Source organism: Pinus tabuliformis, chromosome 2_1 (assembly GCF_031772625.1).
Source record: "Pinus tabuliformis cultivar Carrire ecotype Pingquan chromosome 2_1, CPIR1, whole genome shotgun sequence".
In the NCBI taxonomy this organism is placed as follows: Eukaryota; Viridiplantae; Streptophyta; class Pinopsida; order Pinales; family Pinaceae; genus Pinus; species Pinus tabuliformis.
In genome coordinates, this window is record NC_142299.1 from 701961259 (window position 1) to 701974419 (window position 13161).

A 13161-nucleotide genomic window follows, 5' to 3' on the forward strand; every position below is an offset into this window, starting at 1 on the left:
AGAGAACAAGTCAGTTATGAGTTCCATTGGCTTTACAAGGTAAAGCAAGTTTCTAATGGTAGTGTGGAGAAGCATAAGGCAAGATTTGTTGCCCGTGGCTTTTCACATGTCAAGGGGATTGAATATGATAAGACTTTTGCTCCTGTCAAAAGGTACTCATCTATTAGATCTATGTTGGCACTATCAACACAGATGGGTTGGAAGATCCATCAGATGGATGTGAAGACTACATTCATCAATGGCTAGATTGAGGAATAAGTGTACATAGAGTAGTTGGAAGTTTTTGAGACCTTCGATCATGAGTCGCATATGTGCTGACTCAAGAGAGCGTTGTACAGGCTGAATCAAGCACCTTGTGCTTGGTACACTAGGATAGGAAACTACTTCACCAGATTGGGCTTCACAAAGAGTGAAGTGGATGCGAACCTGTACCACATCATGGTGGAAGGTAAGTTGTTGATCATTGTACTTTATGTTGATGATCTCATATTGACTGGTGATGATCATTTGATCGTGTCTTGCAAGGAGGACCTTGTAAGAGAATTCGAGATGAAATAAATGGGTCTCATGCATTACTTCCTTGGCATGGAAGTGTCGCAGAAAGATCGGGAGTTGCTTGTGTCTCAGGGCAAGTTTTCCAACGAGATACTCAGGAGATTCCACATGGAGAAGTGTAAGCCCATGCAGATTCCTCTAGCAGGTAACTAGAGGAAGGAGGATGCAACTTCAGGAGAAATAGTAGAGGCCACTATGTACAAGCAGCTTATGGGTTCACTGATGTACTTAGTGAACACATGACCAGATTTGTGCTATGCAGTGAACCAGCTGAGTCAAGTGATGGTTCAGCCTACCAAGATGTTTTGGAAGGCAGCAAAGCATGTATTGAGATACCTCAAAGGCACATCTCAGTATGTATTATGGTACAGATGGATAGAGGGAGTGAAGCTACAGGGCTTCACTGATGCAAATTGGGCAGGGATTCCATCAGATCAGAAGAGCACATCAGGAGGGATTTTCAACCTTGGGTCAGTGATAGTTTCTTGGTACAACAAGAAATAGAGGTTGGTTGCACTCAGCATGGCAGAGGCAGAATACATGGCTGCATGTTAGGCAGCATGTGAAGCCATCTCGATGTGGAAAATCCTAGTTGGTTTGTTTGGTCAGAGGATGGATCCAACTGTGATATATTGTGATAATCAAAGTTGTATCAAACTCTCTAAGAATCCAATATTTCATGACAGGTCCAAGCACATTGACATCCGATATCATCATCTTAGAGACTGTGTATCAAGGAGGATCATGTTGCTATAGTATATTTTGACAGAGGAGCAAGATGCTGACATTTTGAAAAAGGCATTGTCAAAGTGTAAATTCGAGTTCCATAGAGACAGGATCGGGGTGGTAAATAATCCCTTTCTTGTTGAGAGGGAGTGTTGAAATGTGGCAACAAGAATATTCCAATTTAATTTGTGCTTGAATTAAATTGTGAATTAAAATTGAATTTAGTCTTAACAACTACTTGGAAATAATTAATTAAGCTATTTTGACTTAATTAGTTGGAGAAATTCAAGTTAGAAGTCTTTCTGAAGTCATGCAAAAGTTATCCCTTAAACTAAGGAGATAAGCCTTTAATTAAGGAGATAATATTGAGTTATATTTCAGATTTTAATTAGCTAACCGAGTTTACTGAGTTAAGTCCAGTTAAATTAGTTCTAAACTGTTTGAGGAACTAATAGAGAGTTAACAGTCAGCTGATGCATGCATGCACTCAAATAGTGTACTCCAGTTAACTAAAGATTCCCTTATCAGAAACTCATGCATGTCTATTCTGAGAAAGACCCAGTTGATATTAAAGTCAAAGACAATGTACTATCAATTGCATGTGTTTTCCTATAAAGAAAACTCATGCATGCAGAAGGAATCATTCCTTGAGGATTGTGTAGTTCTGACAGTGTGTGAGATCAGGTGATCATCCACTAGGTAGAAGAGGTTTGCCACTTGGCGAAGTGAGAATCATCCCAGGAGGAACAACACAAGGAAATAGGAGCTTGGAGGGCAGAGAGGAGGCTTGTGAGAAGCCAGGATTGCCTGTGAGCATCTGTGAGGATTGTACTGAGAGCTAAGGCTTTGCATAATCTCAATGTATTTCCACCCTGTATGATAATACAGATAATGGGTTTTTTAGCTGAGGCTTTCCCCAAAGTATTTTCATGTGTATTGTGCATTGATTCTTCTTCTTCTAGTTATATTGTTCATCTCGATTCAGCTCGATCTTTTAGCTTCCGCAAATTGATAACAGAAGTAGGTTATAGTATTTTGCTTTGGTTATATTGCATTATCGGGTTAACCTACAGGCAGATTTTCTACATGGTCTCAGAGCGAGATTTGTAAAGAATTTGCAGAATTTCTACATTATCCTCTCTAATTCATTAGAAATAAAGGAAATGATAATAGTTAAATACTTTAACATTATTATGTTCATTACAACACATTCATGGGAAATCCTAGTAAAAGGAGTCGTGAATGTGTGATAGTACGTAGTGAGATGAGAAAGAAAAGTTGTTTTAAATGGAAATAAAAATGATAAATTGATGACCCAATAGGGCCAATACTATTAGAAATAATGTTATCATTGATGTCAAAGGGGAAGTCTAAGGACGCAACAATGTCATTGATGAGTGAAAGGAAGCAGTATGATAGTTTGATGTCTTGTCAAGATCACATTTAATGGTTTCAAAGTGGCTCAAATTTTATTGATATATTTTATTATGTTCAAATTAAAAGCTATGGATGGCATGGTTGGATAGTCCTCTTTGACATCTTTCCAATCATATATGAAACTCTGTCAAACTCTTCCAAGAAGAGAGGTTATGTTAATTTGAAGTCAAAAGACGCAATAACGGAAAAACCAAATTTATTATGAAAATTGCTAAATTTGTTGAATATTACACATCTTTAGATCAGATTATGATTTTTTGGGAAATCTATGGTAGATGGAACATGAACTTGTACACTATTTAACTAAGTTAAAGATCCTACATCTTATGGAATATCTAGCCATTAAAGAATTCATGGATATTGGTTTTGGTGATATCTTTCCTGAATTTTAATGCAATCGGTTCCACCCCACATCACATGTCCTCGATCGTGCTAGTCCATTCATCTGTCAACACCTAGTAGCAAGAGATTGGTCATATATTGATGACATGGAAATTTCCATGTAGTTTATTAACTAGGAAAGTTTTGTCTTCCAATTGGATGGAATCTAAGTGACACGTGATCCACTCAGAGCATGAAACGTGTCAATGGTGACCTCATGCTAAAATTAGCAATGGTTTAACCACATACCCCTAATACCAAGTCATCTATTGAGTTCGCATGCAATTTTCTACACAAAGCCAGAATGTCAGCCCATGTCTAGAATTCACGTCAACATGGATTAAATTAAGAAGAACCCGCACACATATATTTGTGCATGTGGTGTGATCATGTGTGTGATTGATCATTGATATATCATTTAGTTAATAGGGCCCAAATTCATCTAACTTTGTGGATCTAATTATTTTTGTATTGTGGTATTGGCAGCATCTGAATGCATGTTTATCTACTGTATTAGTGTGGTTGAAGGTGTTTGGTTCTCTATAGTATTACCACACCTGAAGGTGGTTGTTCTTTGTGTATTGATGTGCATGAAGGAGTTCATTCTCTTTGTATTGGAAAGTGCCCAAAGGCATTGTTTCTCTATATATTGGCAAGTTCCCAGAGGTGGTGTTGCCCTATGTATTAGCAAGTCATTTTTTCACTATGGTATTGGCATGCTTGAAGGGGTTTCTTCTTTGTGGTACTGGAAGTGCCTAAAGGTAGTGTTTCTTTGTGTATTGGTGGTTCCTGAGGGTGTTTGTTAAATATGGTATCTCCCAAAGGCTTTCATTCATTTTGGTATGGGTGTTGGCTTAATGGGGCCTGATCAAGGTTCAGAAGTGATTTAGCCAAGCAAAACCCAGTACTATTGGCCCTTTCGGCAACAATCTATGGAGCACAGACTGAGGTCTCACCCGAAGTAGTATGGGAGGGTGCTAGAACCAGGTTTCCGCACCCTAGGGATGTTTGATATGGGGTGATTGGCACACAGTCCAACATTCACACTTATTGCGCTATGCGCACTAGCCGACATCCCGCACCTTGTGATACAGTATTTGTGTAGGTCTAGCCGTAGCGCGACCCATGTTATTCACCCAAGTCTTCCTTAATTAGGCTCTGTTAACTGATTCCTTAGATTTTTTTCATATATAAGCATTCATACAAGTATTACCAATTTCGCACAGTAAATAAATAGAGTAAAATTAATGCATAACATCAAAAGACGGATTCAAGAACAGATGCATAGAATAAACTTCTCTTTATTAACTTCCAATCTAAAGTACAGAGACGACTCTGCCCTACACACTCAGCTGCAAGGGTTTATGCACTCAACTACAAAATCTTCTAGGCCTCTGTGCACTCAGTTGAGAGCCTCTTCCTACTACTATGACCCAGTACACTTCAAATCCAACTCTAACCTCGGACCATGCCTTTGCTATTCTATCTTCCATTCATTACTTCCCTATCTTTACACTTAGAGCCTTGCTCTATTTATACAATCCCATGGTCTGCGGACCATGGGTAGGCCAACACAACTTTACATTAAATTACAATATTCTAGGGTGGACAGCCCTATGACTCATCCTATACTTCGCACTCCACGCCCACAATTCACGGAGTCTTACAATACAATTGACCCTAAACTTTGGCTTTAAGCCCCAAAACATGTTGCGGGGGATCCCATGCCCAATAGGCCCCCAACACAATCATCGTGACTCGTCCCGAGTCACTCTACTGGTGCGAAAATCTTGGCACAGAGCCCCTCCAAATGTGTCTGTGCTCCACAAAGGTCTGCAGTGCACTATTCTGCTGTCTGTTGGATCTGCTCTAATCTTTCAGCCGAATGCTCGCTGTCAGGGGCAAATCCCTAACTTAAGACATGCATCACCTTCATCTTTGCGAGCTTGCCTTCAATATCGGCAATGATGAGGAAGGCCTCATCGATCCAAGGTTGTACGCGCGTTTTAATTACTGCCTCTTTCTCTCGCATGGCATCCACCTATTCCTTCAATGCTTTCACCTGATGTAGCTTTGCTAGCCGTTGGGTCAGGACAACTAGCTGCGTCGTTCCACACACACTATCATACTATACTTGAAGCTCCCACACCTCTACTTCCAGGCGCTATATGGTGGGGTCCTCCTATAAGGAAGTGAGGACCGCGAAGGATTCTTCCAACAACATAGTACAGTTCTGCATTGCCTAGCCCTTTTTGGATAACACCAACACCCTGTTCCCTAACTTTTGGGGGTGTGGATGATTACGCCTTTAATTGCAGTTCGGAAATCTGAAGGTTGAGGTCCAACTGTATCCTTGTTGCTTCCTCCTTTGCCTCGTGGAATCCACTGGCAAATTTGTGAATTCACACTCCTACTAGTAGATCTGCCACAATTTCTAGCTCTGGAACGTGGCGACATGCTTCCTCTACCATTTGCTCCAGCTATTGATTCTACACCAGTACTTCATCACATTATAGACTAAGCTGCTCGATGTTGATTCTCTATTCACTGAGCATCTGTACTATGCGTCCTTCCCTAGCGTGGAGTTCTACTGTTGCTCCATCCTATAGCTAGTATAATGTATCCCGCGGAAGGGCAGCCAAGTTTAAGCCAATTCCTTTGATCCAGCCCACCATAGCCCTATCCTTCATGTTTTCCACTATTAGTGCTCCTTTCGGCAACACGATGGTGTTAGCCATTTCGACCCACAGCAACTACTCGGTTGTCGATGTACCTACGGCATCGTAGGCAGCTACTGTTCCCTCCTGTGGGGGCTGCACCTGAAGTTCCTATAGCTAGGCCCTAAGGGCCCCCAACACATTTTGTTGCTCTATCATCGCTTCCTGGAGCACTTCTTGGGTGACCTCACGAGCTATGTCACCGATGTCATAGACGTCACCCTCTGTCAGTGTAATAGGTTCATTGTCCAGGTTGGAAGCCTTGGTATTCTTCCGTGGGCCTGCTCGTTCCGTACTGCGCAATTGTTTCAGTTGTGTAGATGTCATGCTTGGGTCCACACCTTCCGTTGTGTCCTCTGTTCCCTATCCTATGGTCAAGTCTGGGCCTCCTTCCTCCAGCGTTGTGGTTGCCCCTGTTACCTATGTTGTTATAGCTTTTTCGGCAGCCTTGGTCTATTCTGCAGTGGCCTTCACTGCCTCGCGGAAGGCCCTTACCTTCATGGCCAACTACTTGTTGCACTTCTGCTAAGCCGGTAGCTTGGCGGCATCCTTCTGTTTTTATACTGCTGTCTTACCACGCTCTCCCAGATCTGAGGTGTGCCACTCAGAAGACCATGAGTCGAGCATGGTGAAAATGGCATCATTAATCGCAATGAAAGGAAGTTTGGTCCAGTTCTGTACCAAATCCTTATGTGCCTTAATATACACATTGTGCATATCTGCCTTGAAGTCTATGAAGCTTCGCAGGCTGTTGTACATGATGGGGGATAGGCGTGGCCTTTTGTTAATCCACATCCGGATGCTCGCCTCCATGAGCAGCCAGAAGATCTTGATCTCGTGGATCCATGTGGCATCCTTCGTAGCCTAGAGCGACACATATTTTGTGGCCTTTGGCAAGTCCTGTTCAAGAGGAGGGAACTGATTCTCAAGTAGTTCCCCTAACACCAGTAAGATGGATAAGAGTAACCATGCATAGTGGAAGGTCTTTCCATACTCCTAGAATTCCTTGCAGTTGATGAGGAATTCTTCACAGAGGAAGATGGCCCAATTGAATTGGACCCCCTCTGCACATTTTTCGGCCAGCGCGATGACTGGCACTAGTACCTCATTGTCACAGCATTTTCTCATCACCTTCCCAGACAGTAGCTGGGTGGCTATGCACACCCCTTTATCTGGAATGCTACTAATTACGTAGCCTCTCTGCTTCTTTTCCAACTTGTATTTCTTCTTCATGGCCTCTGCGAGCGCCAAATCTCCACTTTTGCCAGCTATTTCAGCGGGGTCCCCTCCCTCACAGGGAAGATGAGAAATCTTGTGAATAAGTTCCACCATGATGGGAATGGGCTCCTCCAGCCATAGGTACCCATCGTGTATCAGGCAAAGCAGCTGCCTGATGACAAAGACCATAATCGATGTGTGGTAAAAATGCGGAATCCATAATAGGCAGAGTAGCCTAGCCTTCTTCACACCACACAGCCATTTCTTTGGTTCTAGCGTTGTAACGAACCACTCCTTGCTTTGTTTCATGAGGTTCTCAGTCTTTAAATGTGGGAACGTTTTGCCATCCGTGAGGTCCCAATCTTAAAATTTCATCATGGGCATGCGGCCCAGGACCGAACCTTCAAAAATAATTCCATCTGGGAGGAGTGGCGTTTGGAGTGCACTCTTAGCGGCATCCAAATCCTTGGGTACTTTTGCTTTCCCTTTCCGCAGAGGGACATACTCAAGCAGTTTTGCTGCATCACGCACTAGCTAGATATCTTCTTCCATTTCTTCATCCACCTCTATCTCCTCTACGAAAGCCTAGAGGTCTTCCTCCTCATCATCTATCTCAAGATTAACAGTCTTTCCATTGACTTCCATAGAAATTTTACCAAACCGCGGATTTCGTGGGGACATGCGGACTGGTCCGCTGCCTGTGTATCTGTCTTGGGCCTCAGCATTTGGGACAATTTCAGAATTTTCGATGCATCCCCCACCTGCACCATAGGGCTCTGTGCGGCTTCCTCGGCAGTACTTTCAACAAAACCCACACCTCTCCTAGTAGTTGTCATCTTGTTCGAGATGTCTGTAGTTGTTTGCAAATTTGGAGGCTCAAACATCACTTGGAACTCAACACTGTGTACTCTTTGTAACAGCTCAAATCTCAAACAAACAAGTGTTGTCTCATGGCCCACCCTGGTAGTTTTATAGCATCTTTCAAATTTGAATTTGACTATTCCCCCCATTTCTGAATCATTAATGCATTCTTGGCGGTAGATCGTCCTAAATCTAGTTCTGACTCCATGTCTTAATTGCCCGCTGCCTGCTCCTCTTTGTCTTAAATTGGATATCGTGTCATGAACAGTGACACCAACGGTCACTTCCCAGCCTACCTGCATGGCGGTGTAGCCCCCTCTACGTGGGTGCAACCCTTGTGACATGTCGATCCTAGGCAACCTCCTTATGGCGCAACTCCCTCACAGACTCTTTTATAGTCCCATGCTCTCTTTCAACTTCTTGTAGCGCTGAAACTGTGCTCCCTATGGCTAGTTAGGTGGTCGCACCACCTATTCGAGACTTCAATTCACCTTCTAGCCTAATCCGCGGCCACTCCTCAATTACCCTCGTGACAGTTAGCACTGCGTGTTCTTCCTTATGCAGTGCAATCTCCTGGTTACTTTGTTTGGTAAGGTGCAGTCGCAGCCATGGTAGGAGAGTCACAAATTCTTGGCGACAATCTTCTAATGTCGTAGTATGGCTGTCCATATCTTGTTTTGTCATTCTTAGTTTATCAACAAGACATGCTTGCGCGACTTCATTTTCTAGTTTTTTGATATCCACGTCTATTAACATGCTTTTCTTCCTCAGTCGTACCCGATTTTCTTTGAGTTCACAAAGTTTAAGGTTCCCTTGCTGAATGGCTTCCTGAATCCGCATATGTTTACCCTCACGTAGCTACATAATTTCTTCATCTTGGTCCTCGCATATTGTCCCAACTATGGGAGCTATTGCGTGAGGATTCCTCTCCTCCAAAATTATGGTCTCGACTCTGCTCCTCAACCTCAGAATCATCTCTGCGCTCAGGTTTTTTCACACGGCCTTATAGGCCCATCGAACCACTAGCATGTGCAAATCCCACTCAGTTCTTCTTGCCTGGTGCACCCTATTTAGGACCCCGCACACCTTATTGAATGCTTCCACATGGAACATTTGTGGTGCGAGTCACCTTTCCTGCTGCTGCGTCCTATTCTGATTTTCGATCCTGAGTTTGGGGTGTGCTTGTGTGGGCTGCACAACACATGTCTGTACCCATCGAGACAAGTGGGCGCGCAAGTTGCTCTATCCTTGCTGACCAACTCTTGTTTGAATCTGGGGGCTTCCAAACCATAGGCACATCATCCTTTTACATCCTCACCAGTCCTCAAAATTTCCTTGATGTGTACCCCACAATCGTATGGGTGTTGCACGCAGTGCCCACTTCAATGCATTGAATTGCTACTATTTTGGTACTGCACTTTCAAATTTGCTTAGGAATTCATCCACTGCTGTCAATCCATCATATGTTGGCAGCTCTCTTTCCTCTTTTTTCACGCAATGCAGTGATCTAACCATCATGTTGCAATCCATCATCATCACTTCGTGCAACCAATTCTGCCATCACTCTACTTCTTCGTCTAAATTCGAAGTGCAGGAGCTTTCGCACTCCCATGAGATCCTCCCATCTACTATCGGATTCACCCAATCCTGGTCTCATGCAGTTATCTTGTAAATAAAATCAAGATCATCATCACTAGCATCACCGCACACTGGTTCAGTGTAGCGTGCTCCTTCGGCTGAGTCCAGTGGGACTACTACGCGTAGTGGCTTTTTCTCAAATATCATTTTACGCTTCTTCAGGTTGATGACTCTATTCATATCGATGGCCTAGTCTATTCCTAACAATGCAGGATAGGGATTTCTATCATCATTAATCTCTATTACTTCAAAATCTGCCTGTGCACTCGTGCCTTCAATATCAACTGTTAACCCTTGCAACCTTCCCATGGGAAAAATATTTTGTTGGTTCGCCATTCAAAATTGAATAGGGGACCATTATAACATGGGCCTGCCCATGCGTTCCTGTGTCTGCTTCAGTAATACATTCATGTCCAAACCCAAATATAGAATTACCTGATCCATTTCATATTCACCAATCTATGCAGTCAACCTCATTTCCCTTCCAATGCATAATGCATTCTTCCCCAATTTCTGGACTATGCACGGTTCTCCTAACCACGCACATCTGGTAATCAGCTCTTGTAGTCCTTTAACTTCCTTGTTGTCGTGCAGTAGTCTCATGCATGTCTCCAGAAAGGTAGTGAGCATTGAAGGATCCATTCCTGGCTCTAGTTGATCCTTACTACCTAAAGTGGATGCCTACGTGAAGCTCTTCTTAGCTTCCATGAATGTCCCCTTTATGCGTTCTAAGTCAAACTCAAGTTCCTTTGTAGGAGCCTTGCGAACCCACATACTTTTCTCTAGCTGCTTCCCCGTATCCTCTCCCGTGGTCATACCACTTCTGAGAATCATGTTTACATTCGAGTCCTCTTCGCGCAGCTCAAACCTCATCATTTGTATATTCTAAGTCAGGGGAGGCTGGAATCCCCTTTTTCGTGCATCCTTGTGATCAACGTAGGATAGTCTATTGTTTCATGATCAAATTGAGCACAATACAAACAAGATATCCTCGTCGGGTTGGCACAATCACGGGCATAGTGCCCTGGTCCCCCACAATTGTAAAAAATTAATTGTCCGTGGCCCCTTCCTAGTCCCATTCCATCGTGTCCTCGACCTCGCCCCTAAAATCCGGCACGCGCCATCCCCACATCTGGGTCAAGGGCTCGCATTTTAGTCTACATCCTATAGGCAGGGATCCGATCCATCATTAGCTCGTAACTGTGGCAAGTGCACTCATCGTGGCCTACTAACCTGTAGAAATTACAAAACAGTTGTTGGGGTGTCTATGTATACTTCTGCAACAAATGACAATTAGTCATCGTGTGTTTCCCTTCTATCTGACAGATCACGCACCATAAAGCAGGTGCCGCACTCGGCCCTGCCTATGCTTCTGGTCTCAACAGCATTGACACTCTCACCAAGTAGTTCACGAACACTGGACAATGATCCTTGTCATGGTCCTGGCCTTTTCATTTGATGCACCATACTTCCTCGTGCGCCTTAGGCCACAGTGCCCTATTCTACTTCAAAATTTGCATTTCCAAACATAGATTTTGTAGTTGCACATGGGTTTGTTGAACTCCCAACCCAGGGTCTTGTATCAGCGTCTCATGTAATCTCATTGCCATTTCCAATGCTTTGGCATGGGTGGAAAGTTTCTGTTGTGTTAGTGCCATCCTCAAGTGTAGTGCCAGAGATGCTACAAACCATGCACGATGTTGTCCATCTATCAACGTCATATTGGCTTTGTGGATCATACTCTTCAGTCATTGATCCAGATCCCAGGGAGTCTCATTCGAGAGCATCGTGATTTATTTAAACCCGATGATTGATTGTGTTTCTGACTTTGGCCTACTAAATTCCCTACTCAGTGCATTCTGGATCTCTGCTATCCCTGCATTTGGGTGGTTGTTAGAGTGATTGATATACCATGTTAATGCGCGATCCTGCAGCGTGCTCACCAATGTAGCCTTCTTAATATTGTCATCTATGACACCTTGTGCTTCCCATACTGCTCTTACCACGTATCAAAATTGGTCTGGATCTTCATTCCCAACCCCTCTGAATATTGGTAGTTTGATCACACTCGCCATACTGAACTATGGAGGTGGTGAAGGTGCAGTGGGTGGAGATGGAGGTAAGGGAAGTGAAGCGGGTGGCGGTGTGGGTGGGAGTGGTAACCATGAAATGTGTTGCCTTATCAAACTAACCACGCTTCTCAGAGAGACCTTAGCGAGCTCTTCCTCGCTCTCTCATGAGGGTGAAATTAAGGGACTGCTTTCTAATTATACGCTACTCTTGTAGATCTTTCTGCTCCGCGTAGTCCCAAACATTAATGTATTCGCGTGACCCTTTTTTCACACAAAAACATTTTAATCCAAGTATTCAAATATTTAATATATTTACCTCGTGGTCCTTTGAGAAAGTGTCGTTCTGCCTCGCTGTAGCTCACGGTCATGTCTACCGGGTCATGTCTACCACAAAGCTAGTGATAAATCCCCTTATTATCTTGTCAAGCCAATGGTCCACAACTCGTGCAATCTTATCTTCTGATGCTTCTAGTCTGCACACTAATTCCATAGTCCACACTATTGGTTTGATTGGTTTATGGAGCCTACACCTTGCCTAGCTATCAGCTAACTTTGCGATCCACTCATACAACTCAGAAGGAAGGATGCAAAGGAAATATCGTGGATTTCTGTATACACGTAGCGCTCCAACCACTTTTCCTTAGATACTTGCAGAGTTCTGTTTTCCTGTGTCGCGAACTCATTAATCTTCTTGTCCAACCACTGAGTCTTCAATTTCCTTCTTTGTTGGGTTCCATTGGCACAACATCAGACATCCCTTATGCAGATCTCAATCCCAGCAACAAAACCATTTGTTGGCTTAATGGGGCCTAACTCAGGTTCAAAAGTGATTTAGCCAAGAAAATCCTGGTACTACTGGCCCTTTTGGAAATAGTCCGTGAAGCGCGGACTGAGGTCTCACTCGAAGTAGTATGGGAGGGTGCTAGAACCAGGTTTCCACACTCTGGGGATGTCTTATATGAGGTGATTAGCATGCGGTCCAACCTTCACACTTACTGCACTATGCGCACCAATGGGCACCCCGCGCCCCATGATATAGTCTTCACGCAAGTCTAGCCATAGCACTACCCATGTTATTCACCCAAGTCTTCCTTAATTAGGCTCTGTTAGTTGATTGCTTAGATTATTTTCATATATAAGCATTCATACAAGTATTACCAATTGCGCACAGTAAATAAACAGAGTAAAAGTAATGCATAACATCAAAAGGCGGATTCAAGAACAGATGCACAGAATAAAATTCTCTTTATTAACTTTCAATCCCAATTACAGACCCGACTCCGCCCTATGCACTCAACTGTAGGGGTCCACACACTCAGCTACGAACTCTTCTAGGCCTCTGTGCACTCAGCTGCAGAGCCTCTTCCTACTACTATCACCCAGTACACTTCAGATCCAACTCTAACCTCAAACCATGCCTTCACTATTCTATCTCCAATTCATTGCTTCCCTATCTTTACACCTAGATCCTTGCTCTATTTATACAATCCCATGGTCTGCGGACCATGGGTAGGCCGACACAACTTTACATTAAATTACAATATTCTAGGGCGGAC